The sequence below is a fragment of the Mytilus galloprovincialis genome, chromosome 1 (assembly GCF_965363235.1).
Source record: "Mytilus galloprovincialis chromosome 1, xbMytGall1.hap1.1, whole genome shotgun sequence".
In the NCBI taxonomy this organism is placed as follows: domain Eukaryota; kingdom Metazoa; phylum Mollusca; class Bivalvia; order Mytilida; family Mytilidae; genus Mytilus; species Mytilus galloprovincialis.
In genome coordinates this window covers 97,622,214-97,650,025 of record NC_134838.1, presented here as the reverse complement: position 1 = coordinate 97,650,025, position 27,812 = coordinate 97,622,214, and the positions used below count along the sequence as shown (strand labels likewise).

Here is a 27,812-nt window from a genome sequence, read left to right as displayed (position 1 = left end):
ACAAGATGGAACTACGACGGCAATAAATCCAACTAAATGTAAGTTAATTTTCGCGCTAAAATACATTTAAAGTGCCATGCGCGATATGCACTGGTCATTCAATACGACAGTTAAGAAAGACGTTCACAAAACATGGAGCTCATATCATATGATTCTATGAGAACAAAAAAGGCGACAGCGTTGTTTTTATTAATTCAAATGGAACAAGAAGAGCAGCTACTTCAGGCTCATGACTTACTTTTACAAGTAAAATATTATTTTTTGTCAATTTTTCATATCAAGTAACATAATGAAAATCATAAACGCGCCTCGTACACCAACACTGCAGGTACACGTATATAGGGAACCCAACTTTTTCTTCATTATTCTGATTTTTTATGTATCGTCTGAGTTGTTGTCACACGAATGTTTACTCCATAACCGTTTTGTTTTCTATATGTCATATTTTGCCGCATTTGTTGCTTTCCCCACATCCTTCCTTTTGTCTATATTGTTATGATATTCTCCTGGAAAGAGCTCTTTTTGAATAAAAGGGATCAACGAACCCATTACCTTACCTTTAAGATAGATCAGTAAACATGGGCATAATTATGGGTGATTATTTAAACTAGTGCACACATTTTACAGTTCAAACAAGACAATGCCGATCGTGGATTCCCCTCATATGTAACATATTGGTGACAAATATGGACACTATATTTGTATATGGCACATGCAGAAAATGGTAAATTGAATATGCATATTTGATACATAAACTATTTTTTTAGAAATCAACCAAAACATTCAGTAACTGGAAATACCTTTAATATTGTCTTTAGAACCAGTAGGTAAAAAAATGAGCAACCAATTTCCTGTGTATTATGCTATTTCAAGGAGAAAAAACAAGTCCATCTGCATGACCTTGGCCTTTGGCCTTGAACGTAAAAAATGTCAGATCATTACAAGGAGGAACAATATACCAAATGTGGTTAAAATCTTTTGAAACATATTGGTTTTAGAGTGTCCACAAGGGAGATATTGCCTTGTATTACAACTGCCACTGTGACCTTGACCTTTGAACTTTAAAGTCAATAGCGCTTAAGATATTCTTAACGAGTAACACCATCCCAAGTTTTGAGCATTTTGGTTCTAGAGTGTCCAGAACAATTTTATCTACACGCAACACATACATGTACAATATAATATATATTCAATATTGATCAAACAATTTAAAACGCGGGATGCCTTCGGCATATAATTTAAATACATCGTAAGCTGTACACGACGTCTTTTAGACCTCGTATGGCCATCGCACCATCATCGTAATCCATCGTGTAGCCTTCGTAATCCATCGTGTAGCCATCGTGACCCATCGTGTAGGCTTCGTCTGAGATATGAAGCTTAAATACCCGCCTTCGGTTAACCTTTGTATGTCCATCTTTTGCTATCGTATATAATTTCGGCACCATCGTATAGACTTCGTTATTAATCGTACTTGCTTCGGTCACTTTTTGGTATTTTAACGAGATCGGGACCAACTTCGTACGAACTTACAATTTTCGCATTCGGGTGTCTATCGTATATAAAAATCGGGACAGTGTGACGCGGGCATAAAGGATCGAGATTAGAAACAAACAAAAAAGAGTTATTTTATGAAAATCTTATTTATACGTTTGGGCTTGTATCATATTTTCCCTCCGGTTTATATGATCCGTTCATCCTACATTGACTCTTAAAATTCAAGAGTCTATCTAAAAACGAGGGTACTTTTTTCTAAAAAATAAGGGTACTTTTTATATGGCCTTCCAAATACCGTTTCGATCCCTAACATCACTGAAGAGACATTATTGTCGAAATCCGGATCTGGTGTACTAAACAAATATTGACTCCGTATGTTTGTGGCATAACATCGTGGCCACAAGTTAATTGTTTTCTGTTTAGTATTAAATTTATATTAAGATCCATTTTGTTACATCTATTGATCAATTTTATTTGGCAATCGCCAATGGCAGTCAGCAGGGTTAAAGAACATCAGTTGTTCGACCTGTTAGTCAAATGCGTTTTGTTTAAATATTCTTTTTCACTTTTTTGGTCTTTTGGAAAATGTTGTTTGTGCTGTTTTAGACCCTTCTACAACGAAATTTGTTTTACATGCACACGTATAACAATTGTGGTTTTTATCCAACGCAATCAAAGGTTTGAACGTAGTTTTCAATAGTAGACAGTAGACTGGTTTATATATATATAGTGTTGTCACTACACACAGGCAGACATATTCATATATTTATTTACAGTGATTGCATGCTTCTAAAAATAGATTAGCATCCTGCAATTATACTGAAGAGATGAGTAGATGATCATTTCTGTACACTAAAAATAAATACTTCGTGTATTGTATCAGAGATCCTTGTTTAATTCCTACAAGCAGGTAACACCTCCCGAAACGAAAGCTTATTTTTATAAGCTAGAGTTAGAGGAGGGGATAAGGTCTCTGCGCAATGCTAGGCGGTGTTGTCGTAGAAGTTAGAAAAAAAGTACAGGTTCCAGCCCCGGCGCCGGGGAGGAAGTTACGAATCAAATCTACTCTAACATCGTTAGGTTGATTTTCTAGGCACTTTATATATATATATAATATATATATATATATATAATATATATATATATATATATAATATATATATATATATATATATATATATATATATATATATATATATATATATTTACAATTTCCTAATTATTCGACTATTTCTCACCACTAAGAAGATTACATGTAGCCTTCATTACTGGCATTATCATTTCTCCTAAGATAAGGAAAATTGATTAAAAGTTAACCATACTTTCAATTAATTTGAAAACAATCCTCCAGAGTTGAAATCGTGCTCGCATATATTTTTCTTATTTTTCATATTCTTGGAATTTCCTTAAGAGGTCGTCGCCTCATCAATTTTTGCTAATGCTTCCACGTCGAGTTTACGGTTAATACAAATGTACTTTGTTTTGAATAAAATTTGCTCTCGGGTAAGACTAGTAATTAGTGCGCGTTTATACTCACGATCTGGAATCAAAGCTATTACTTAAAATACCGTGTAGACAGACTTTCATGATAGTAGAAATAAATTTCCCACCAAAATATAATAGATCTAATTTATTTTTAATTAAAAAACGTCGTAAAAAGCAGTGAATTATTAGTCTTCTAGTTAATAGCTTTATCTTATCAAAGATTCTTTAATGAGGAATAAAAACCTACACGTTTTTAATGAAGAAAACTCCAGCGCTGTGAATGTCACTTGTAAACCATCTTTCAAATTAAAAGTTTACGAGAATCTAAACCTGGACTGTTCTAAACCTGTTGTAAGAATGAATAGATAAAATGTAAGAAAAAAATAAAATCTGGTATCGAATTAAGTTTTCACGGATTATAATGAGGAGTTTCTATCCATATTATTAGTTGTAAAAGGAGACTTAACACAAAAGAAAGAGATGAAGAGAAGATTGAAATTACAGAAATACTGAATAGTGAAATACAGGATTGTGGTTAAAATAAAAAATACGTCCTTTCTTCTAGTTAGGTCTGCTTTGTTCCAAAGAAGTTTTCAGGAGTCATACTCTATTGTGAATATCAGAATGTGGTTGAAATGGTCAAATACTACACCAAACGGACAGCATTAGTGCAGTCCAACTTGGTGAATGGTCAAATACTACACCAAACGAACAGCATTAGTACAGTCCAACTTGGTGAAATGGTCAAATACTACACCAAACGGACAGCATTAGTGCAGTCCAACTTGGTGAAATGGTCAAATACTACACCAAACGGACAGCATTAGTACAGTCCAACTTGGTGAAATGGTCAAATACTACACCAAACGGACAGCATTAGTACAGTCCAACTTGGTGAAATGGTCAAATACTACACCAAACGGACAGCATTAGTGCAGTCCAACTTGGTGAAATGGTCAAATACTACACCAAACGGACAGCATTAGTGCAGTCCAACTTGGTGAAATGCTCATTTTGCATCTTTGATTTTAATGGTTCTTATCACGTTTGAAAAAAATATCTAAATAAAAATACCAACCAATAAAAAACCCACTGATTCTTATAGAACTACATGTAAACGGGTGGAATACTTGTTATATAAATTTGTATCCTCTTCATAGGTTATACACATTTCCCAAAAATGTTCAGTTTCCAAATAATAACATATCATACAACATCAGTAATAAATGATACGTCAATGACATCATGAATATGTGTGGTCTCTTTTTTTGTTGTTAAATCAGCAACAAAGTATTTTATGGAGAATGACAACTATCGGAATAAAAAGCTACATTTCTTTTAACATTGACGTAAAATGACCATACAAAGCGAATGGTTAACTTAGACTAAAACAGGTGCAAAGCGAGATAACTCATATTTTCAAATATTACTTACCCCGTTATCTATAAAAGTCTAAAAGACTTACATGAATCAATTCAAAACTGAATAATAATCAAAAGAACAGTGTCAATTAAGGAGATAAATCAGCATTTCATAAGCTGAGTGCAACATCCTGTGTTTAAGATTCTGAAAGGGGCATAGATATAAAGGTCGTACAATTACATTCTCTTCATATGAACTGTTGTGGATAGTTGTCTCATAGACAATCATGATAAAATATTTAACACTGGACATTACGCAAGCAGCATTCGAAACAAACATCAACCCGTTCTTTTGATGTATGTACCTTTTCATTTGCTTACTTTCGGGGGGTAAGTTTATTGACATGTTTCGCATTCAACCTAATTATTTGCCTTTTTATATTATGTACCTACCCTACCATGCCATCTAACATATTCACTAACCAGCTGCAACTAATAAATGAATTATGTTTTCCAAGGCTAAACTATCAATCAGTACACACCAAGTACGAACGGATTTAGCATAAGTTATTCATAAAGTCTCAGAAATGCACGTACGTGAAAAGTAAAAATATAAGTATCGACAGGATGTAGCCAGGAACATACATGTTCATTACTTTAAAGAAATAGAGGTATAGTTATGTTTAAACTGATTTGAAATAACTTTAAGATCAATGTTTTAAAAAGTAAAATCTCAAAAATACCGAACTCAGAGGAAAATTCTAAACGGACAGTCTCTAAACAAATGCCAAAATCAAAAGCTAAAACACATCTAACGAATGGATGACAACTGACATATTCCTGACTTGGTACAGCCATTTTCTTACGTAGAAAATTGTTGAATAAACCTGGTTTTATAGCTAGCTAAACCTCTCACTTGTATGACATTCGTATTAAATACTATTATACTGACAACGATGTGTCAACAAAACAAAGAGACATAAAAGGTACAAATGTCAAAAGTTGGGGTACTGCAATAAGTATTGTGTTATAATCTAAATACGTCAATGAGACGACAATCCAGCAATAAAAAACTCAAACAATTAAATGACTTTGTTGTTAAGTTGAAGGGCAACAGGCACACTGACCTTCATAGATTAATACAATACGATATATAGTTACCAATATACTTACGAACAAGTTGTTTTCTGAACAATTTACGTTAGTTTATGCCTTGTATGTATCATCACTATATACAATGTATATGGAAGTTTTTAACGATTTTGACTGGCTATACATAGGTATCATCACTATATACAATGTATATGGAAGATTTTAACGACCTTGACTGGCTATACATAGGTATCATCACTATATACAATGTATATGGAAGTTTTTAACGACCTTGACTGGCTATACATAGGTATCATCACTATATACAATGTATATGGAAGTTTTTAACGACATTGACTGGCTATACATAGGTATCATCACTATATACAATGTATATGGAAGTTTTTAACGACCTTTACTGGCTATACATAGGTATCATCACTATATACAATGTATATGGAAGTTTTTAACGACCTTGACTGGCTATACATAGGTATCATCACTACAATCAAGTCAGTACTTTTTATTAGAAAATCAAACAGTGTGTCCTCCAACAAAGTGTCCAAGGGAAATTTTCCTAAATCCTGAATTACGTCGATGTAAAACTAACTATCAGATGAGCCCTAAGATCTTAAAAAAAGTCTTTTTGACTTTCACATGATGAATTATACATAATTTGTCAATCAGTTTAATTGAGGTCAGGACCTGGCATTTCAGTAACTGCTAGTAGTCCTTTGTTAATTTATGCATCTTGTCATTTTGCTTAGTTTCCTGTGTTACCTATTCTTACCCCGGACTCGGACTTATTCTAATTTGAGATATACTGTGCGTAGTGCTGTGTGTTTGTTTTTCTACATTGACTAGAATACGGGAAAGGGTTGAGATCTCAATATAAACATGTACAGTTTAACCCCATGTTACCGTCTGTCCCAAGTTAGAAGCCTCTGGCCTTTGTCAGACTTGTGTGATTTTAAATTTTAGTTCATTCACATATTTAGGAGTTTAGTATGTTCTCCATTTTTACTGAACTAGTGCATACTTTTGTGTTGGGCTAGCTGAAGACTGCCTCTAAGTGTGGGATTTTCTCGCTGTCTTGAAGACCCATTGGTGGTCTTTGAATGTTTTCTGCTCTTTGGTCGGGTTTTTGTCTCTTTGACACGTTCCTCATTTTCATTCTCAATTTGACTTAGTAATTGACCTACGAGTGCTTTGTGACGCTAAAGTGTCCTGGTAAATGAATTTTCCCAAGCATTTATCGACGGAAACAAGTACTTAATTTTAACTTCAGTGGGTTTTGTTATCTTTAAATCAGTTAATACTTGGAAATTGAGATGGTTTGCCTATTTATACACCGATTTCATCAAACAAACAACATTTTCTATGTAAGAGTTGGAAAAATCCTGTTGTTTATGTAGTTAGAACAAAATAGGTAAATGACTGAAGTTACATTTGAAGGTAAGTAATGAGTAAAGACAGCAAACTAATTTATATATATAAGAGCTGTTTTGATTCAGGAAAATGATACAACTGAAATTTGCTTGGTTTGTTTCAATGTAAGTTATAACTGTGAATTGAAAACAACATGTCATTAAGGGAAAGCGAAATCGGTTTAAAAATAAAATATAAGTATGAAGCTACCGATCGATGTGGCAATCAAAAACCACAAAAAGAAAACCAGACAATATTCATAGCAAGTAGGAAAAAGGAAAAACATAAAGACAAAAGGTCACAACAAAACAAAGATAACACATACACCAACAAAAATCACAACAGAACAAAGATAAAAGCTGCACAACCACCATAAAAACAACAGAACAAAGATAACTTACAGCTGCGCAACTACTAAAAACAACAGAACAAAGATAACTAAATAAAGGCAACAGTAGTATACCGCTGTTCAAAACTCATAAATCCAGGGACAAAAAACAAAATCGGGGTAACAAACTAAAACCGAGGGAAATTTAAATATAAGAGGAGAACAACGACATAACACCGAAACGTAACACACACAGAAACGGACCAAGCATCAGACAAAACACCACGAGAATAACAAATATAACATGAAAACCAAATACATGAATTTGGGATAGACAAGTACCGTGCCACGTCTGATCTCAATATCTCAAAAATAAGAGAAAACACAAACGACTGAACGTTAAAATGCAACACACACAGAAACGAACAATAATATAACAATGGCCATCTTCCTGACTTGGTACAGGACACTTTTAAAGGGGAATAAAAGTGGTGGGTTGAACCTGGTTTTGTGGCATGCCAAACCTCGCACTTTAATGGCAAAGTTAAATATAACATTGAAATGACAACATAATATTACAGGACTACAATACAAATAAATAGGAGAACATATTAGACAAAGAAAAACATGATTAATAGATAACAAAAAGCATCAGGTTTAAAATTCAATACGCCAAAAACGCGCCTTGTCCACACAGGACTTACAAGTGACGCCCAGATATAAAAGATCGAAAGTGAAAAAAGTACAAAGTTGTACAGCACTGGAGATAAAAAGTTGAAAAGGTTTCGCCAAATAACAGCTGCGCTACCACAAAAACAGCAGGACAAAGATAACTAACAGCTGCATCGCCACAAAAACAACAGAATAAATATAACTAACATCTGCACAACCACACAAACAACAAAACAAAGATGAATAACAGCTGCACCAACACAAAAACAACAGAACAAATGATACAAAGATAACTAACAACCAAACCACCACAAACACAACAGAAAAAAAAGATAACTAACAGCTGCATCACCACAAAACAACAGAACAAATGGAACAAAGATAACTAAATCCAAACACCACAAAACAAAACAAAAAGAGAACTAGCAGCTGCACCACCACAAAAAGTACAGTGCTATTTGTCGGATACGAATTTTCGTAAAGTTCATTAGATAAAATTAAGCTTGACTTTGGCAAAACCATGCACAAAATCAAATATCCACAAAAAAAAACCCCAAGAGATTAAATTGTCCTAGCGGTCTCTTCAATAAAATTAAACACAAGGTATGCGATATTTACCAATTTAAACTGATTCAAATGAGCAATCACATTACGAATGAAAAGAACTCTGGTGAATATTTTACTTATTATTTATCTTCTATATAGATATTTCATATAAATTAATTACATATATTTAAGATATATATTGAAATTACTATTTTTGAAGTATGTTATCATCCTGTTGCAGTAAAGAGAACACACTTCAAGGAGAGGAAACTTCATCCCTACATCACTACATTTGTACTCAATACCAGAGTTTGTAAAATCCCCGTAAGTATAACCTCCTTAATTTCAACTGAAGTATATATATATATATATAATTGATAAAAATTTCCTCATTTCAAATAGTTCTAAATATATCATTCCATGAAAAAGTACTTTTATACAAAAATTATTCAAATATCGAACAAGGAAAAGTTGTCTGAAATTACTTTACAGCCAGGTTAACTTTATCAAATCTATGTAAATATTCTATGATTGTTCAGGCGGAAACCCAGGCGGAAATAGAACAAAAGAATCGGAGATCTTTGTTAGAAAAAGGCGATAAATGCTTACTGTTATGTTTATTATAGTCACAAAAATTTTCTAACTTAATAGAAACAAATAAAACGACAATTTTCTTCTCAATTACGAAGTGTTTTATTTTAAAAACACCACTTGCATAAGTTTTCAATTTATCTATATATTTACATAGTAATGCAGAACAATTAGATATCAAGTCGACGAAATGGGATCTATCAAGTTGGATGTAGAAAATGCATAACCTCCAATTTAAAAAAAAATTACCACGGACGGAGAACATATCAATCTATTAGTTCAGTAATTTTCGCTTCTGCCCTTTAATTGTGTGACTCAAGAACGAATTCCAAAAAATGGGTAACAATTGTATCGAAAAGAGAAAATGGAGTGCACCGTTTTATGTTAGGGCGTGTTTGAGGTGTATATTTTGTCTTTAAAACGTACAAAGTAAAGAGTATTTGATATATCATCTCGCTTCAGATTCTATCATTTTTATATATCAAAGCTACATGTTGACTTTATAACATAAAAAAATTTGTAAGGGTTCCACGGAACCCAATGTCTCGCCTACTTTTGCTGTTAATCGCAGACTCAACAAAAATGAGGAAAAACATCAATAAAAATTTTCCTCTCGATACTGTCTTTTGATTGAAGGAAGCTTCCAAGTTTGGTAAAAAATCCAGGATAGTTTATGAATCTAATAAATGTTTTATAAACTTTAACTGCAGACTGTATGTAATGTTAACTAAAATGTTTACAAAATTTACTTCTGAATAATATCTTATGATCAGAAACAACCTTTTGTCTAAGTTTGGTAGAAATCCAGGATAGTTTAAGAACATTATAAAAATTTTAAAAACTTAAACCACAGAGTGAATGTTTTGTTTCTGGCAAAAAAACTAAGTCCATTTATAAGTAAAATACGGAAAAGTGAAAATTTATTTTTACAAAATTTTCTTCTTGATACTATCTTATGATCATAAACAAGCTTCTGTCCAAGTTTGGTACAAATCAAGGATAGTTTATGAAAGTTATTAAAATTTTAAAAACTTTAACCACAGAGTGAATGTAATGTTTCCTCGCAGAAAAACTAAGTCCATTTATAAGTAAAATACAGAAAAGTGGAAATTTATTTTTACAAAATTTTCTTCTTGATACTATCTTATGATCATAAACAAGCTTCTGTCCAAGTTTGGTACAAATCAAGGATAGTTTATGAAAGTTATTAAAATTTTAAAAACTTTAACCACAGAGTGAATGTAATGTTTCCTCGCAGAAAAACTAAGTCCATTTATAAGTAAAATACCGAAAAATGGAATTTTATTTTTTCAAAATTTACTTCTGGATACTTTTTTATGATCATAAACAAGCTTCTGTCCAAGTTTGGTAGAAATACAGTATAGTTTAAGAAAGTTATTAAAATTTTAAAAACTTTAACCACAGAGTGAATATTTGTGGACGCCGCCGCCGACGACGACGGAATGTAGGATCGCTTAGTCTCGCTTTTTCGACTAAAGTCGAAGGCTCGACAAAAATCACAGTACGAAATGATGAAATATATGGGTCAAGTGAATTACCTATCTAATGAACACAGGCACTTGTTTCTGTCAATGTGGGGTTAACTATCCATACCAGTACAAAAAAAACACAAGGTAGCTAACGGAAATTTTCAATGTATTCGCTTCAACCAATATTTTTTTAATTTCCCTTGATTTTTTCACAAATAAAAGTATACCAGTCTGTCGGTAATTGATTTATCTTTACAATGAAACAACTTTCACGTACCTTGAGAATACCGCTCAAACAGAATAACACACTTCAGATGAGAATTGTTGACCTTTTTCCAGACCATTGAATTTGTAAGTACTTAACTTCCGGTAAACTTAGGAAGTTAATATAACTGTGCAATCCCATTGGTGTAATTCATCTGGTTACCTGTTTATTTATACTAGTTACCAGTAACCAGAAAAATGTGACCAATGGGATTACACAGTTATATCAACTTCCTAAGTTAACTGGAAGTTAAGTACTTACAAATTCAATGGTCTGGAAAAAGGTCAATAATTCTCATCTGAAGTGTGTTATTCTGTTTGAGGGGTATTTTCAAGGTACATGAAAGCTGTTTCATTGTAAAGATAAATGAATTACCGACAGACTGGTGTACTTTTATTTGTGAAAAAATCAAGGGAAATTAAAAAAATATTGGTTGAAGCGAACACATTGAAAATTTCCGTTAGCTACTTTGTGTTTTTTTTTGTACTGGTATGGATAGTAAACCCCACATTGACAGAAACAAGTGCCTGTGCTAATGAATCACAAAAACAGAATAGCTATATTTTTTTACTAAACGTACTTGACGACAGTCTTTTAAGTTGGATGATGAAAATGCATACCTTCGAAAAAAAAATATTTTTGTGTGTGATAACTAGGGTTTATAATCTTCAAACACTGAAAATTTTTAGTCTGCCCTTCCACCTGGGCGAAATATTTAATTAGATTTTTTTTTAAATGTTTAAGAATTTTCGAAATTTCCACCTAACAACCGATCAGACTATAGTTTTAAGTTGAACCAATGTAGACAAGATCATTAACTGATGCTCATTAGCTAGTAGATAAGTTTGTCTTTTAAAATACAACTGACTCGTATATAAGGATCGTAATGGTGCTATGTGGATACATTTATCGGTTTTCTAGAGCAAAATTGGCAGCACGTCATCCATACAATGGCTTCCATCTCTACGATTGTGAAAATGAACTGGCGTAATAGGGAGATAATTTTGACGAAGTAGAATCCTGACTGTATTGACTTACTTCCCTTACTTTTACACCTATATATATAATATAAAATGTTAAGGATAAAGAAAATAGACAAATAGACAAAATAAAAACTATCGCTCCGAAATTAATAATTACAGGGAAGAGTCCGTGTACAGATAGTCATTTTCAGAAAGTTGTGTACAGCCAAAGATCAGAGGGAAGTTGTATTATAGGGAAATTGAAAAAGAGAGACACGGTAGTTATATGTACTATAGGGAAAGGTGGTGTAGCTCGTCATGTAAATTTGGAGACTGATAAAACGGAATATGAAACCGCAATGTCTTACGTCTACAGATTTAGAGACATTAGAAAATCGGACGATGATGAATTAAAGTGTCATGTTCGTGGTATTCCAAGGATTGAAAGATACACAGAGATACATAAACTTTGTTTGTGGTATTTTGATGAATAAACTGTTTTAGGGAGGGGACAATACATGTTGAATACTTGAAATAATTCTAAAATAATTTTTGTGATGTATCATGATTCTGGTCTGGAAACCAACCGTTTTTTGATTAAATAACCAACATTAATTAAAATAGATCATTTGAGTATTTAAACACTTCGCATTTTTTCTCTCCTTGTAATAGTTGAACTGTTGTTTTTATTATTTTATTTTAAACTAGTAAAAAGTAAAAAAAAAAAAAAAAAAAAAAAAAAAGAATACAGGAAAGTATAAGCAAGTTAATTTTCAGAGAGTCATTTAAGGGTCAAATAAAATAAGGAAATATATAGATTGTACATGCTATATTAGAATATTTTCCATTTCAGAGAAAGGACAATAATAATCTACATTGTTTTCATTTATGTGTAATTGAAACTGTGATATGTATATATGAATTGTGAATATAATAAAGACAAAAAAAAAAAAAAGTATAAAATATTATTAGGTATCTTGATAATATATATAAAAGATGTGCCAGTTACCTCGAATATGATAATAATTACAAACTGTTCAACACGCAAAAGTCCATGAAATAATAATATAGTTACGAAAACTTTGTCTATACAGTTTACACTTTTATCTGGCAACTGTCTGAATTTCAATCAATAAGTAAAGTAGTCCATTTTCTGTTTATTTTTAGGAAAATATAGAGAAAATCACCATAAATCATTACAAGAAAAAAAGACTATATAGGCAAAAATATAGTTCCATTCAGAAATGATTCCAAAAATACCGGACTATCTAGACAATATTACAGAACCATCTAAATCCCATAACAAGGATAAAAGACTATCTAGACAACAATACAGTACTATCCAGAAACCATTACAAGGGTAACAGACTATCTAGACAATAATACAGTACTATCCAGAAACCATTAGAAGGATAACAGACTATATCAAAAACCATTACAAGGATAACAGACTATATCAGACACCATTACAAGGATAACAGACTATCTAGACAATAATACAGTACTATCCAGAAACTATTACAAGGATAACAGACTATCTAGACAATAATACAGTACTATCCAGAAACTATTACAAGGATAACAGACTATCTAGACAATAATACAGTACTATCCAGAAACTATTACAAGGATAACAGACTATCTAGACAATAATACAGTACTATCCAGAAACCATTACAAGGATAACAGACTATCTAGACAATAATACAGTACTATCCAGAAACCATTACAAGGATAACAGACTATCTAGACAATAATACAGTACCATCCAGAAACCATTACAAGGATAACAGACTATCTAGACAATAATACAGTACCATCCAGAAACTATTACAAGGATAACAGACTATCTAGACAATAATACAGTACTATCTGGAAAACAAACCAGAAACCATCTGGACAACAAACCAATGCTATTTGAACAACAAAATAACACCATCCAAAAACCATTCCAAGAATAAATGACCGTATATCTAGAAAACAATATAATACAATCAGGAAACCATACCAAATAGAAATAGAAATTGTCTTAACAGCAATACAGAATGGTTACATGATTTAAATCCTTATGAAATTATGGAAAAAATGTCCCACAGAAAATCAGAATCCTTGCATTTCTATGAATATTTGTGTCAGAAGATAGGATCAAAGAAAGTAGTAAGCGCTAGACGACTGACATATATATGTAGGGACTTAAAAGGTCAAAAGCTACAAATAACCAGCGGAAGTAAGGGAGAAGGAGTGGATATTAAAGGTAGTGATTTTGATGTCATGTACATTGATCCGAATTGTGTAGTATACGAGTCCGAGAAAGATGCTGTCCATGATAGCAGAACAGTGTTTGTCATGGATAATGAAGACACACAACCGTGTTATACACATCTACAATTACATTCTAAGTATAAAGTTTTACATTGTAGTTTTAAAAAAATTCTTCAACAACATAGAGGAAAGATCCTTCTGTCAAGTGAGCGTTACAAATTACATAAATTATCATTAGAAGGTGATAATGCCAAGTTTAATAGAATCCATGGTCCTTGCTTATCCAACATTACGGATGATTATGATCTGGCATGTTGTTTAAAATGTGATCAGTGGGTATCACAAGCCCAACCATGGATCTTTAGGCAACGATCAATGTGGCCTTCGCCTAAACTTATTTCTAGTATAACTTCATGTGGTGTTTTTTTTGTTCCAATCGGCTATAAGGGATCTATACATGAAAATTTTCAGTGGCGAATGTCGTTTTCTGTAGCAGAAAAAATACTTATATTTTCATTTAGTCATACTCAGTTGCTATGTTACGCTTTGCTAAAAATTTTATTGAAAGAAATAGTAGCCAGAGAGGAAGATTTAGAAGAATTGTTGTGTTCATACTTTTTAAAGACCCTCATGTTTTGGATTGCTGAGGAAACAGAAACATCTGTGTGGAGACCAGACAATATTATACCCTGCTTTATGGCCTGTGTACAAAGGTTATTATACTGCGTCGAATATACAACATTGTTACATTATTTCATTCCTGACAATAATTTGTTCTATTTAAGGTTTACAAACATTAAAAACAAGAACAAGTTAATCAGCATCCTAAAATATTCATATCAAACAGGAATTCACATTTTTTCATTATCTGAGACTTTGCATGATTTCAAAAAGTTTCCATGTAAAATTACAAGATTCGTGTGTGAAAATAGCTCATTAATGAAAACAATAATAAAGCTGCAGGACATTTACCCAGCAGAACCAGCTATTCAAAATATAAACATCTTAGGCATGTTCAACACTTTGTACCATCATTGTAAAACAGAATTATCTAGATGTATCTTAACACTGTTGATTGCAAATGCATATCAAAGATTACCTCTTAAACAACAACAGATAGTTAGACCAAACAACAAACAACAATACAAAAACTACAAACATGAGCTTAGTCAGTTGTTGGTTGGTGTGCATTCAGATGCAGTATCTGGGTGGCTCAAATTGGCCTCTTTCTTCTACGTTCGCAAAAATTATTTAACATCATTATGTATGATAAATTATACTTTGTCAAAATGTACATATGAATCAACGATATCAAAGATTACTTTGAAAGAGGCCATACAGACACAGAAACTGAAACTTATGATATTGTCGAAGACAATGCCAAGTTTAGATGTCATATTTGCACAACACTCACCAATCAGCCCAGTAGAACTAAAGATCGATGTCATGAAACATTGGATTACGTTTAATTCAATACAATTTGCGCATTTTCTCCGTTTTCTGTGTTGCTACCATCGTGGAGACATTAGTTCATGTTTGAACAGCATGTTGCAGTTGGAAGGAACAGCCTTTCACAGTGGTCCGCCGAGGTATACATTATTTACATCAGCATTTATGTCACTGGGAATATCTGCACAAATGTTAGGTAATAGTATTTTAGCAAAATTCGTGTTTAGTATTATTGCAGATCATGACAAGTATAACGAAACAAGTGCTGCATACAGACTGCGACAACTCTGCTGAGCTCGGTCTTAAAAGGAAGGTGTTGTAATTGACAATACTACACGTCACATAGAAGTATATTCCCAATTACTTTTGGAGTTTATTTTTTAGGAAATTTTATCATTATATATATATATATATATATTGTTACATAGCTTATTATGCTTTATAGTAAATAACATACACTTGTCGGTTGATTTAAATAATAGTTAACCTATGAAAATCAAAGTCTACCTGAAATCACATCAAACAAGGAATTGCTGTAATCTTGATAATGAATAACATACGTCATGGATTGTTCCAAGTCAAATTCATTCAAATAATAAGTTCATGCTGTTCGATACAAAGTTCTATAAATGTATGGATTATTTATAGTCAATTTTACCAAGCATTATTGATGCAAACAATGCACCTGTGATCACATTTTTTACAATCATAATCTTTTATATGTAATATTGTTATAGATAAAAAAAAACAAAAAAACAAAAAAAACAGAGGCGGATTAAGGGAGGGGGAGCAGGGAGCCCCGCCCCCTTTTGTGAAAAAAAATGGGTTAATTATATAGGGAATCACTGAAGCGTGGCGAGAGCGGATCCCCTCTAAGGCAGCCAGTGGGCCCCACTTATGAACATTTCAAGATCCGCCACTGATAAACATGTAAATTCTTATAAAGTTTTAGATTTAATAAATCATGTCACCTTACAGCAATTTCACTTTGCCTAAAATTTCTGAAATATTTAACTAAGTACTGAATAAGTAAATTAAGGTGTGTGTTAAAGTTAGCAGTAATTTCTCGCTTATTGTTTCATGTAAAACCACATTTCAGGAATATGAACTCATATTCTGGACCGGTTACTGTGGTCAAACAAGATGCATTTCTTAACGCTTTCAGTTGCAGACCTTTGGCAATTTTTGTTATGCAAATTGTTTTTTTTTTTTGTATTTTACCAGAAATACAACTACAGTTTACTTCGGAATAAGGAAAAAAACAATTGTTTAAAAAACAAGAAGTTATATAAAAGAAAAGAAAAAAAGTTTTAGTTTTTCGACCTATAAAAATGTCACGCTAGGTCTATATCCAAGGAAGGAGCAGTTACTTATGTGGGAGAGATCACTAGACTATGTCACGTCATTCAGTTTCAAATGGAATTGAATGAAAAGTGTTTGTGGATGTATGTGTGGGGGGACTCCTGAAAGTAAAAGACAAAACACGAACTTTTTTTTTCAACTGATTTTTATGGTTCGTTCTTATGTTGTACTGTTATACCACTGTCCCAGGTTAGGGGGAGGGTTGGGATCCCGCTAACATGTTTAACCCCGCCACATTATTTATGTATGTGCCTGTCCCAAGTCAGGAGCCTGTAATTCAGTGGTTGTCGTTTGTTTATGTGTTACATATTTATTTTCGTTCATTTTTTTACATAAATAAGGCCGTTAGTTTTCTCGTTTGAATTGTTTTACATTGTCTTATCGGGGCTTTTTATAGCTGACTATGCGGTATGGGCTTTGCTCATTGTTGAAGGCCGTACGGTGACCAATAGTTGTTAATGTCTGTGTCATTTTGGTCTTTTGTGGATAGTTGTCTCATTGGAAATCATACCACATCTTCTTTTTTTATATTTTTATTATATTCAAATTGTCTTAAAGCTATAGTTAGTTTTGCCCAGTACGTCTTATTTATTTTACTTTTTCTCTCCATCCCCAGTGTGACATTAGGCAACTACAAACTGCATCCACTTCTCTCTATCTTTAGCTATGTACTGGGCTTGGCCCCAGGTGTAACCCATTGCTTCCAATTCGAATGTAACAGTATAGTCGCCAGGTGATTCTAGGTCTCCTTGGTTTCGTTTTTCCTGGTGGTGTCCAATCGAATTGAAAGAGCTGTTCATTTGCGATGTTGTGGCATTTTCAGTACATGGCCTAAACATCTAAATCTTCGTTGTTTGATTTCTGCTGTTATGCTCTTAGCATAACATTTCTCCAAAAGGCTCTTGTCACTGATCTTATTTGGCCAGAATATTCTATTGATCTTTTTATGCAGCTAGTATAGAAAACATCTAATTTGTGAAGGTCATCAATTAAAACACGCCAAGTTTCTGAACCATACAGAAGGACACATTTTACATTGCAGTTGTAGATTCGCAGTTTGGTCCTTAAACTGTAATGGTTGGACTTCAAGATCGAACGAAGTCTTGCAAATGTTGCACGTGCCTTCGATAGTCTTGTCTTTGCATCCTTTTCTGTCCCATAATCTTTACTTATGATGCCTCCAAGGTAAGTGAAATCTTCAACGTTGTCCACTGGCAGATCATTGATTGTGATTGGTATTGTTTTTCTATTGGCGTACTAAATTATAATCCTGGAACCTTTGATAACTATTTACACCACTGGGTCAATGCCACTGCTGGTGGACGTTTCGTCCCCGAGGGTATCACCATCCCAGTAGTCAACACTTGAGCGATTAAGTGTTGACATGAATATCAATAATGTGGCCATTTATAAATTTCCTGTTTACAAAACTTTGAATTTTTCGAAAAAAACTAAGGATTTTCTTATCCCAGGCATAGATTACCTTAGTCGTATTTGGCACAACTTTTTGGAATTTTGGATCCTCAATGTTCTTCGACTTTGTACTTGTTTGGCTTTATAAATATTTTGATATGAGCGTCACTGATGAGTCTTATGTAGACGAAACGCGCGTCTGGCGTACTAAATTATAATCCTGGTACCTTTGATAACTATTACTGACATTACCTTGGTCTTCTTGGCATTAACGTTCATTTAAAAAATAATTGATGCAAGCTATATTTTATTGTAGTTTTAACATGAGTAGGCATTATATTCGTGACTATTTTTACCCGAGCGATAGTGATGGCTAAAATAACACAAATATAATCCCTACCCATGTTAAAACTACAATAAAGTATAGCTTGCATCAATGATTTCGATTCTGAATAGGACAATTAAGGTAATTTCTATGTCCGATAAGTATAAGTGTAAAAGCGTTTATGGAGGCTCTTCCATTGGCCTCCCTTTTTGTTTGTAAAAAAGCAAACGGCTGGCACTGATTTTTTAGAGGGAGGAGTTTGAACAGCCAGCATGAACGGTTGTCGTTTCTAGGTCAAATATGTCAATTTCGGAATGCAACACATTACAGTCATAATAAATGAATTAGTAACATCATGTGCACCATTTAAGAGTTTTAAAGTGTTTTAAAGTTAAGGAAATATATTAAGTGCATGATAATTTGATAAAATTCATTATTCTGAAGAAGTCAATATACGTATGTGCAAACACATTTTATTGGATTTAGAGCATGGGTTTGTTCACAAAGCGAAAGAAGCACGTCATATTAGAATAAGGAATTCTATAAATAAAAGGTAACATGAATGGCATGCGTGTTCTTCTAAGCTTTTCATCCACGATTTTATCAATTCTTTTGAGCAGAATTTTTCAAAATACTTTACTACAGACAGAAAGTATCGTAACCCCTCTCCAGTTGTCACTGTTGCGTAGATTTCCTTTCTTTTGTAATTTCACAATGAGGACTTTGCTCAAGTCTGATGGATGATCATGGATGTTACCTTCTTTCCAGATGACGAGTAAAAGATTGTGGAGTACTTTGGATGATGTATCTAGGTCTCACTTTAACATCTCTGCGTGGATGGAATCATTACCTGGTGTTTAGACTGTTTTCAATGATTTAATGGCATTTCTTACTTCTTCTATAGTTGGTTGTTCTATGATTTAAATCATCTTCTGAAGATGCCTTTTTGGGGTTCTTTGTTACACATGTGTTTGATCTTTTAGTGATTAAGATTGTTATACACAATGTTGACAACTGTATTTTTGACATTTGTACCTTTTATGTGACTTTGTCTGTTTGTTTTGTTCAAGCATCGTCGTCAATATAATGGAATTTGATGCCACTGTCATACAAGTGAGAGATTGAGCAAGCTATACATTCAGGTTCAATCCACAATTTTCTATACATAAGAAAATACCTGTACCAAGTCAGGAATATGACAGTTGTTATCCATTCGTTGTCAAGCTCTGTTTGAGCTTTTGATTTTGCCATTTGATAAGGGACTTTCTGATTTGAATTTTCCTCGGATTACAGTATTTTTGTGATTTCACTTTTTTTTGCACACTACACTGATTTTTTTTTTTAATTCTAGGCAAAAAAAGCTTTCTTAACATTGCTGTGTCTAGTCTCCTTCTGTTCTGGTTTTTAGTAGATGCCTTTCTTAGTTTTAATTTAAGAGTGGCTTTCAGTAGAAAGTGATCACTGTTTACGTTTGCACCCCTGATTACTCGTACATCTCTTAATGATCTACGCAACTTATTGTTCACAAATATGTGGTCAATCTGGTTTACTGTTACATTTTAATTTATGAATGATTTAATATAAGGAAAGATTGTTCCCTCTATCACCAGTTTATGGCAAAGACAAAGATCGACAGCACGTTCCCCGTTCTCATTTTTCATCCAGCAACCATACCTGCCCATGATATTTTCAGCATCCGTGTTCTGATCCAACTTTTGCATTATATTACCGCATGTCGTGTTGAGGTACTTTAGAAATGGCAGTTTGCAGCTGTTCGTAAAAATCATCCTTGGTCTCCTCTTCTGCATCGTTTGTTAATTGGTGCGTAATAATGTATGATAGAAAGCTTACAGCAGTCTGAATAAAATCTTACTGTTGCTTAGCTTTCACTGATTGGTCCCCATTCTAGTAAAGTGTTTGCCTTTTCTTTGCATATTATTATAGTTACACCTTTAATATGTCTGGCAGTGTCTCCTGAGTGTAGGATGTTTCCACTATTTGTTCTCGTCTTTCATGAGGCAGTCCAACGACATTCGCTCACACCAAGAATGTCTAACCTGTAGTGCTGCATTTCCTTAATTATCTAATCCGTCTTTTGTGTTTCATACATGTTCGAACATTCCAGGCTCCTATATCTATGTGTGCTAATCCCCAGAAGACTCGTATTCATTTTTCCTAATTTCAACGATATGGCTCTCATGCTCTCATGCTCTCACTAGGAGAAGTCATTCCGCTGTTGTCTGTGTCCTCTGTTGAACCTATAACAGAGGATTATATAATTTCGTTTGTTGTGGTTTCTGTAACTTTAATAGTTTCTAAAGGTTGGGGAGTCGACCCTATGCACAACACCTCAACCTGGAGGCCCAGGGAATTAGTGTTAAATGTTTCCATCCTCTAGAAGGGCTGCTGTCCTGGGCTAATGAATCCATTCTATACAGGTTTGATTTTAAAGTTAACCATCTCCTAAATGAGTTGCTTTACTGGTTTTCGACTCTCATATAACCTATTTTTTACCCATTGATGGGACAAGCCGGTTGGTGAGAGCTAGTGCATGTTCACACACCGGTGGGCCTACTCACTGCATTTCGAGGGCCCTTGCTGCACCGAAATCTACTTCAGTTTAACCTGAGGACTAGACCCCAAATTTTACGTGCAATGTCGCGGGGACGCACTGCAGTAGTCTTTGTAGTGTAGAGGCTATGTACTGACAGGGAAGGCTTACACACAACAAATCATAGACTTGCTACCACACTTGGCGTATATCACTACCTTCTGGTATAAACCACCAGCACACCAGTGCTTCGATGCCCCTGAATACTAGAAGGCACAATATTCCAATTTCTGTATTCTAGTAAATTATACAAAATTTCCTGTAGACTTCGAATTTTCAATATCGCAATGAGTCAAATTAGATGTCGATCTATGCATACTAACTAAATATTACTAGTATGTTATATGCATATACATATTCATGGATCTACAATCTGTCGATACCTGTAACAAGGCATTGCACAAGGTCATGTTTTTCTCTGGCTGTTTATGACGTCTTTACACTAAATCCATTGGATGTTGGATGTGTACGGATTGATAGTTTAGTCTTAGTTGCATGATTTTTTATTAGTTGTTAGTGGCTTTGAACTAGCTGTCAGATAACTGCGAGTACTCTCAGATCTGCTCATTGTGTCTTTTTGTGTCGGGATGTATAAGTACCGGGCCACGACTACTTGTATGTTTGTCCATCTGATGAGTTAAGCCTTTTTTAACTGATTTTTATAGTTCGTTCTTATGTTGTACTGTTATACCACTGTCCCAGGTTAGGGGAGGGTTGGGATCCCGCTAACATGTTTAACCCCGCCATATTATTTATGCATGTGCCTGTCGCAAGTCAGGAGCCTGTAATTCAGTGGTTGTCGTTTGTTTATGTGTCACATATTTGTTTTTCGTTCATTTTTTTTTACATAAATAAGGCCGTTAGTTTTCTCGTTTGAATTGTTTTACATTGTCTTATCGGAGCCTTTTATAGCTGACTATGCGGTAAGGGCTTTGCTCATTGTTGAAGGCCGTACGGTGACCTATAGTTGTTAATGTCTGTGTCATTTTGGTCTTTTGTGGAAAGTTGTCTCATTGGCAATCATACCACATCTTCTTTTTTATATATTAATCTTTTGTGTCAGGTTGCTGTCCATCTGACTTTTACTGATTATCTCCCTATTCATATGTTAAATGTTAGTACAATGTATAATGTAAGGTATGTTCCTTCTTCCTGACTCATTATTAACATATTAGGTCTCCCCTTTTTAATAGTTCCTTGATCAACTACTGATTCTAACCGAACCAAAATAGACTTCTGTAATTTACTTCAGTGGCGGATCCAGGGGGGTTTCCGGGGGTTGGAACCCTCCCCCTTTTTTTGGCCGATCAATGCATTTGAATGAGGACATATAGTTCGAACCCCCCTTTGTCCTGGGTTGGGACCCCCCCCTTTTTAAAATGGCTGGATCCGCCACTGTACTTCTTCCGTTTGAATAATTAATCTATCAAACAGAGCAATTGATATTATAGATATGGTAAAAAAGTACACGAATTCAGTAAAGGTGGAATCATGGCATGATTAAGGAATAGCATAATGGCTTGCTATTAAAGTTAAAACCATTTAAAACTAACCAATTTACAAAAAAGGTCTATGCTATGAAGTTGTAAGGAAACGCATACTGTTTATACAAGCAAGAGTCACGTGAGTATATGAATTTCCGCAGTCTGGTAGATGAGATAGGTGATTGTTTCATATCCACTCAAATATGATCGAAATTCAAACAGTCATTAAGTGTATTATCGAGTTTTAACTCAGTGCTAAACACATTTAACTTTTTTACGTCGGAGGATGGCCTTGCGTTGTAGATTCTAGGTGCCAATGCTTTACCTATAATTGAATTTATGTGGAAAGTCTGTAATATGAAGATTTTATTACAAGCATAAAAATAAACTGTATAATATCAATGATAATGCTTCAGTGATTCCCTCTATAATTAACCAAATTTTATCCTCAAAATGGGGACCTTGAGCCCCTTCTAACCCGCCTCTGAATGAGGTCAAGGTCACAAGAACCATACCAGACAGACATGCATATCGTATTCATTTCATACACAAAATATAGTGATCATACTGTGTTAAGTACTTGGACCACAAAACTCAACATTGACCAATGAACCATGAAAATAAGGTCAGGGTCATATGAACCCTACTAGACAGACATGAACACCTCATATTCATTCTTAACACCAAATATGATTGACCTATTGCATATAGTATCTGAAATACAGACTTTATAAAGGTCACTTATCCAAAATTAAAGTGAGGTCGATGTCTGACAGCCACATAGACCTTGCAAGGAAGCCATTTACCAAATATAGTTATCCAATTACTCATAAAAGTGAGTATTTCACATGACCTGGGACTAGCATAATAAATAGCCCCAGATATGAAAAATAAATGGAGAATGTGTCCATGGGAGATGATGCCTCTGCTTGCATATAACATTATAAAGGGGCATAACTCAAGAACATTAATAGTGATGCTTCCCAAATTTGTACTGAGTTTTGTGTTTATAAATACTGTGTACAAGTTTAAAAAAAAAAGATTTGGGCAAACTTTAGTTGGAGAACAGAAACGAAAAATTCAGCATTTTTCTTTTTGTAAAGTGGCATAACTCTATAGAATGGTAAAAGTAATGCCAGCAAAATTCAACTTGATCTGTGTTTTGTGGTAATAAATGCATTGTGCAATAGTTTCATAACATATGGTTTAGACAAACTAAAAGAAGAGAACAAAAAGAAAAATTCAGCATTGTTTTCAGTTGTAAAGGGGCATAACTCTAGAAAAGTAAATTTGATGTTACCAAAATTCAAACTAGATCTGTTTTTTTGTGATAATGAGCATTATATATAAGTTTCATAATATTTGAGAGGCAAACTAAAGTTAGAAGACGGAAACTAATTTTAAGACCTACATGATCTGAGTTGTGTGGTAAGAAGCATTGTGTCTATAAGTTTCATAACATTTACTTGAGGCAAACTTCAGTAAGAGAATGGAAACCAAAAGCTGATTTTTTTTTTCATTTGTAAAGGAGCCTCTAGAACTTTAAAAGTGATATATTGATGCCATTAAAATTTAATCTGTTTTGTGGTAATAAGCATTGTGCATAAGTTTCATAACATTTGGTTGAGTCACACTAAAGTAAGAGAACCGAAACAAAATAATTCTGGATTTTTTCCATTTGTAAAGGAGCAGAATTCTAGAACGATAAAAGTATGCCACCAAAATTCAAACTCGATCTGTGTTTTCTGGTAATGGGCATTATGTATACCGGTAAGTTTCATATTATTTGGTTGTCCCAAACTAAAGTTAGAGAACAGAAACAAATTTTGGGGCGTACTGAAGGACAAGGGTGAAACTTAATGCTCCCTCAGCTACTGTGGGGCATAAAAAGTAAAACAAGCATTCTGAGGGTATTACATGGCAATATATAGTCCCCTACCTGTTAAGATATCATTGTACTGGAACAAAATGCTAACGTGATCTATAACTTGTCAAGGTTTACACTATAAAACAAATATCATGTCAATATCTGCAAGCAGGACGTAAAAAAGTGTGGAAACTGATTACTTGAGTGAATTTTCTCTACACAAAATCATCAGAACAAAACAAAATTGCAACTTGATCTGTAACTTGTCATGATAAAACTATACACCAATTATTAAATCAATATCCTCAAGCATGACAAAAATAAGTGTGAATAAAATGCTGCAATGAGTACAGCCTGGTACAACTGCAAAAGTTAAACCCTGAATGGTTAGGGCAAATTTGGACACAATATTCAAGCTGGATACTGTCAGAATTTGGATTGTGATCAAATTTTTGTCATAGTATAGGTTTCTGACACAAAAAAAAGGTCAAGATATTACAAATCTATTGTGCAATATTGTGCAATTAAAGATTTCTTTTTATAACTTTTCAAGAATTTTTTTTAACCCCTTAAAAAAATTGGAGCTACCAAACTTTTTTAATCCTCTCTTGGAGCAATAACCCCCACACTCAATCCCAGCCTTTCTTTTGTAGTATGGAACCTTGTAGTACAATTTTAGACAGATTCATACACTTAAACACAAGTTATTGTCTGGAAACTAGAAAAATGCTTGTTTCTAGCCCTTTTTTGGCCCCCAATTCCTGCATTAATTGGGCAAATACCCCCAAACTCAATCCGAGCCTTCCTTTTGTGATATGGAACCTTGTGGTGCAATGTCAGAGAGATCCATACACTTACACACAAGTTATTGTCCAGACACTACAAAAATGCTTGTTTTTGGCCCATTTTTAGCCCTTTTAATTCCTAAACTGTCAGCACCATAACCCCCAAAATGTTTCCCAACCTTCTACTTGTGGTTTAATTTCAGAACAATTGAGATACTTATACACAAGTTATTATCATGAAAGTAGAAACATGTCTGTTTTGGGCCCCTAATTCCTAAACAGTTGGGACCATCATCCCCAAAATCAATCCCAACCTTCCTTTTGTGGTATTGAACCATCTTATTTAATTTCATAGAGATCCATTCACTTAAACTAAAGTTATTGTCCGGAAACTAAAGATGTCTCCGAGGACAACGCAGAAGACAACATCATACCATTATACGATCCCCAAAAATTGTTTGCTGTCATATAAAAACTGGTTATTTGAGTGAGTTTCTGAGTCCAAGGACAATAACTCTGCACAAAATCATTAGACCAGAACAAAATTCAAACTTGATCTGTAACTTGTCATGTTAAACTATATACCAAATTTTAAATGAATGTCGTCAAGCATGATAATAAAATGAGGAAAATGGATTAACTCTGCACAAAATTATCAGACCTAAACATTATTTGAACTTGATGTGTAAATTGTCAAGACAAGAGTGCACACACTGAAATGTCTCGCCTTCTTTACTAATCATTGATATTATGTTGATAGTCCTAAGTATAAAGCTTTATTACAACTGTCACATAAACGTTACATTAACCAAGATAACTAAACAAAGACCAATGAACCATGAAATGAGGTCAAGGTCAGATGAACCATGCCAGGCTGACATGTACAGCTAACAATGCTTCCACAAAACAAATATAGTTGACCTAATACTTATAGTTTAAGAAAAATAGACCAAAACACAAAAACTTAACACTGAGCAATGAACCGTGAAAATGAGGTCAAGGTCACATAAAACCTGCGCGACTAATATATAAATCATAAAATATTTCCATACACTAAATATAGTTGACCTAAGGCGTATAGTATCAGATAAAAAGACCAAAACTGAAAAACTTAACTTTGACCACTGAACCATGAAAATGAGGTCAAGGTCAGATGACATCTGTCCGCTAGACATGATCACCTTACAATCATTCCATACAACAAATATAGTAGACCTATTGCATAAAGTATGAGAAAAACAGACCAAAACACAAAAACTTAACTATAACCACTGAACCATGAAAATGAGGTCAAGGTCAGATGACACCTGCCAGTTGGACATGTACACCTTACAGTCCTTCCATACACCGAATATACTAGCCCTATTGCTTATAGTATCTGAGATATGGACTTGACCACCAAAACTTAACCTTGTTCACTGAGCCATGAAATGAGGTCGAGGTCAAGTGAAAACTGTCTGACGGGCATGAAGACCTTGCAAGGTACGCACATACCAAATATAGTTATCCTATTACTTATAATAAGAGAGAATTCAACATTACAAAAAATCTGAACTTTTTTTTCAAGTGGTCACTGAACCATGAAAATGAGGTCACGGACATTGGACATGTGACTGACGGAAACTTCGTAACATGAGGCATCTATATACAAAGTATGAAGCATCCAGGTCTTCCACCTTCTAAAATATAAAGCTTTTAAGAAGTGAGCTAACAGCGCCGGCGGCGGCGGCGGCCACTGCCGCCGCCGCCTTCAGATCACTATCCCTATGTCGAGCTTTCTGCAACAAAAGTTGCAGGCTCGACAAAAAGTACTTTTCTTCGTATCAAAAACATAACTGTTCCTGGGGCAAAAGGTCTATATGATATATAAAATATTATATATACAAGAGTGCACACGCTGAAATGTCTCGCCTTCTATACTAATCATTGATATTATGTTGATAGTCCTAAGTATAAAGCTTTATTACAACTGTCTCATAAACTTATCATTAACCAAGATAACTAAACAAATACCAATGAACCATGAAAATGAGGTCAAGGTCAGATGAACCATGCCAGGCAGACATGTACAGCTAACAATGCTTCTATACAACATATATAGTTGACCTATTACTTATAGTTTAAGAAAAATAGACCAAAACACAAAAAATTAACACTGTGCAATGAACCGTGAAAATGAAATGGTCAAAAGAAACCTGCGCTACTGACATAAAGATCATAAAATATTTCCATACACCAAATATAGTTGACCTATGTCATATAGTATTAGATAAATAGACCAAAACTCAAAAACTTAACTTTGACCACTGAACCATGAAAATGAGGTCAAGGTCACATGACATCTGCCCGCTAGACATGTACACCTTATAATCATCCCATACAACAAATACAGTAGACCTATTGCATATAGTATGAAAAAAACAGACCAAAACACAAAAATTTAACTATAACCACTGAACCATGAAAATGAGGTCAAGGTCAGATGACACCTGCCAGTTGGACATGTACACCTATCGTAAATACCGCACACTGGACGT

General features: G+C 34.0%; 1 long non-coding RNA gene across 1 annotated transcript; it reads left to right on the top strand.

The window, feature by feature from the left end:
- The first annotated feature begins 6,753 nt into the window (after positions 1 to 6,753).
- LOC143046353 (uncharacterized) lies at positions 6,754 to 12,853 on the top strand. Its single transcript, XR_012969133.1, has 3 exons — positions 6,754 to 6,890; positions 8,651 to 8,733; positions 11,898 to 12,853. It is a non-coding gene; the product is annotated as an uncharacterized LOC143046353 (long non-coding RNA).
- The last annotated feature ends 14,959 nt before the right edge of the window (positions 12,854 to 27,812 follow it).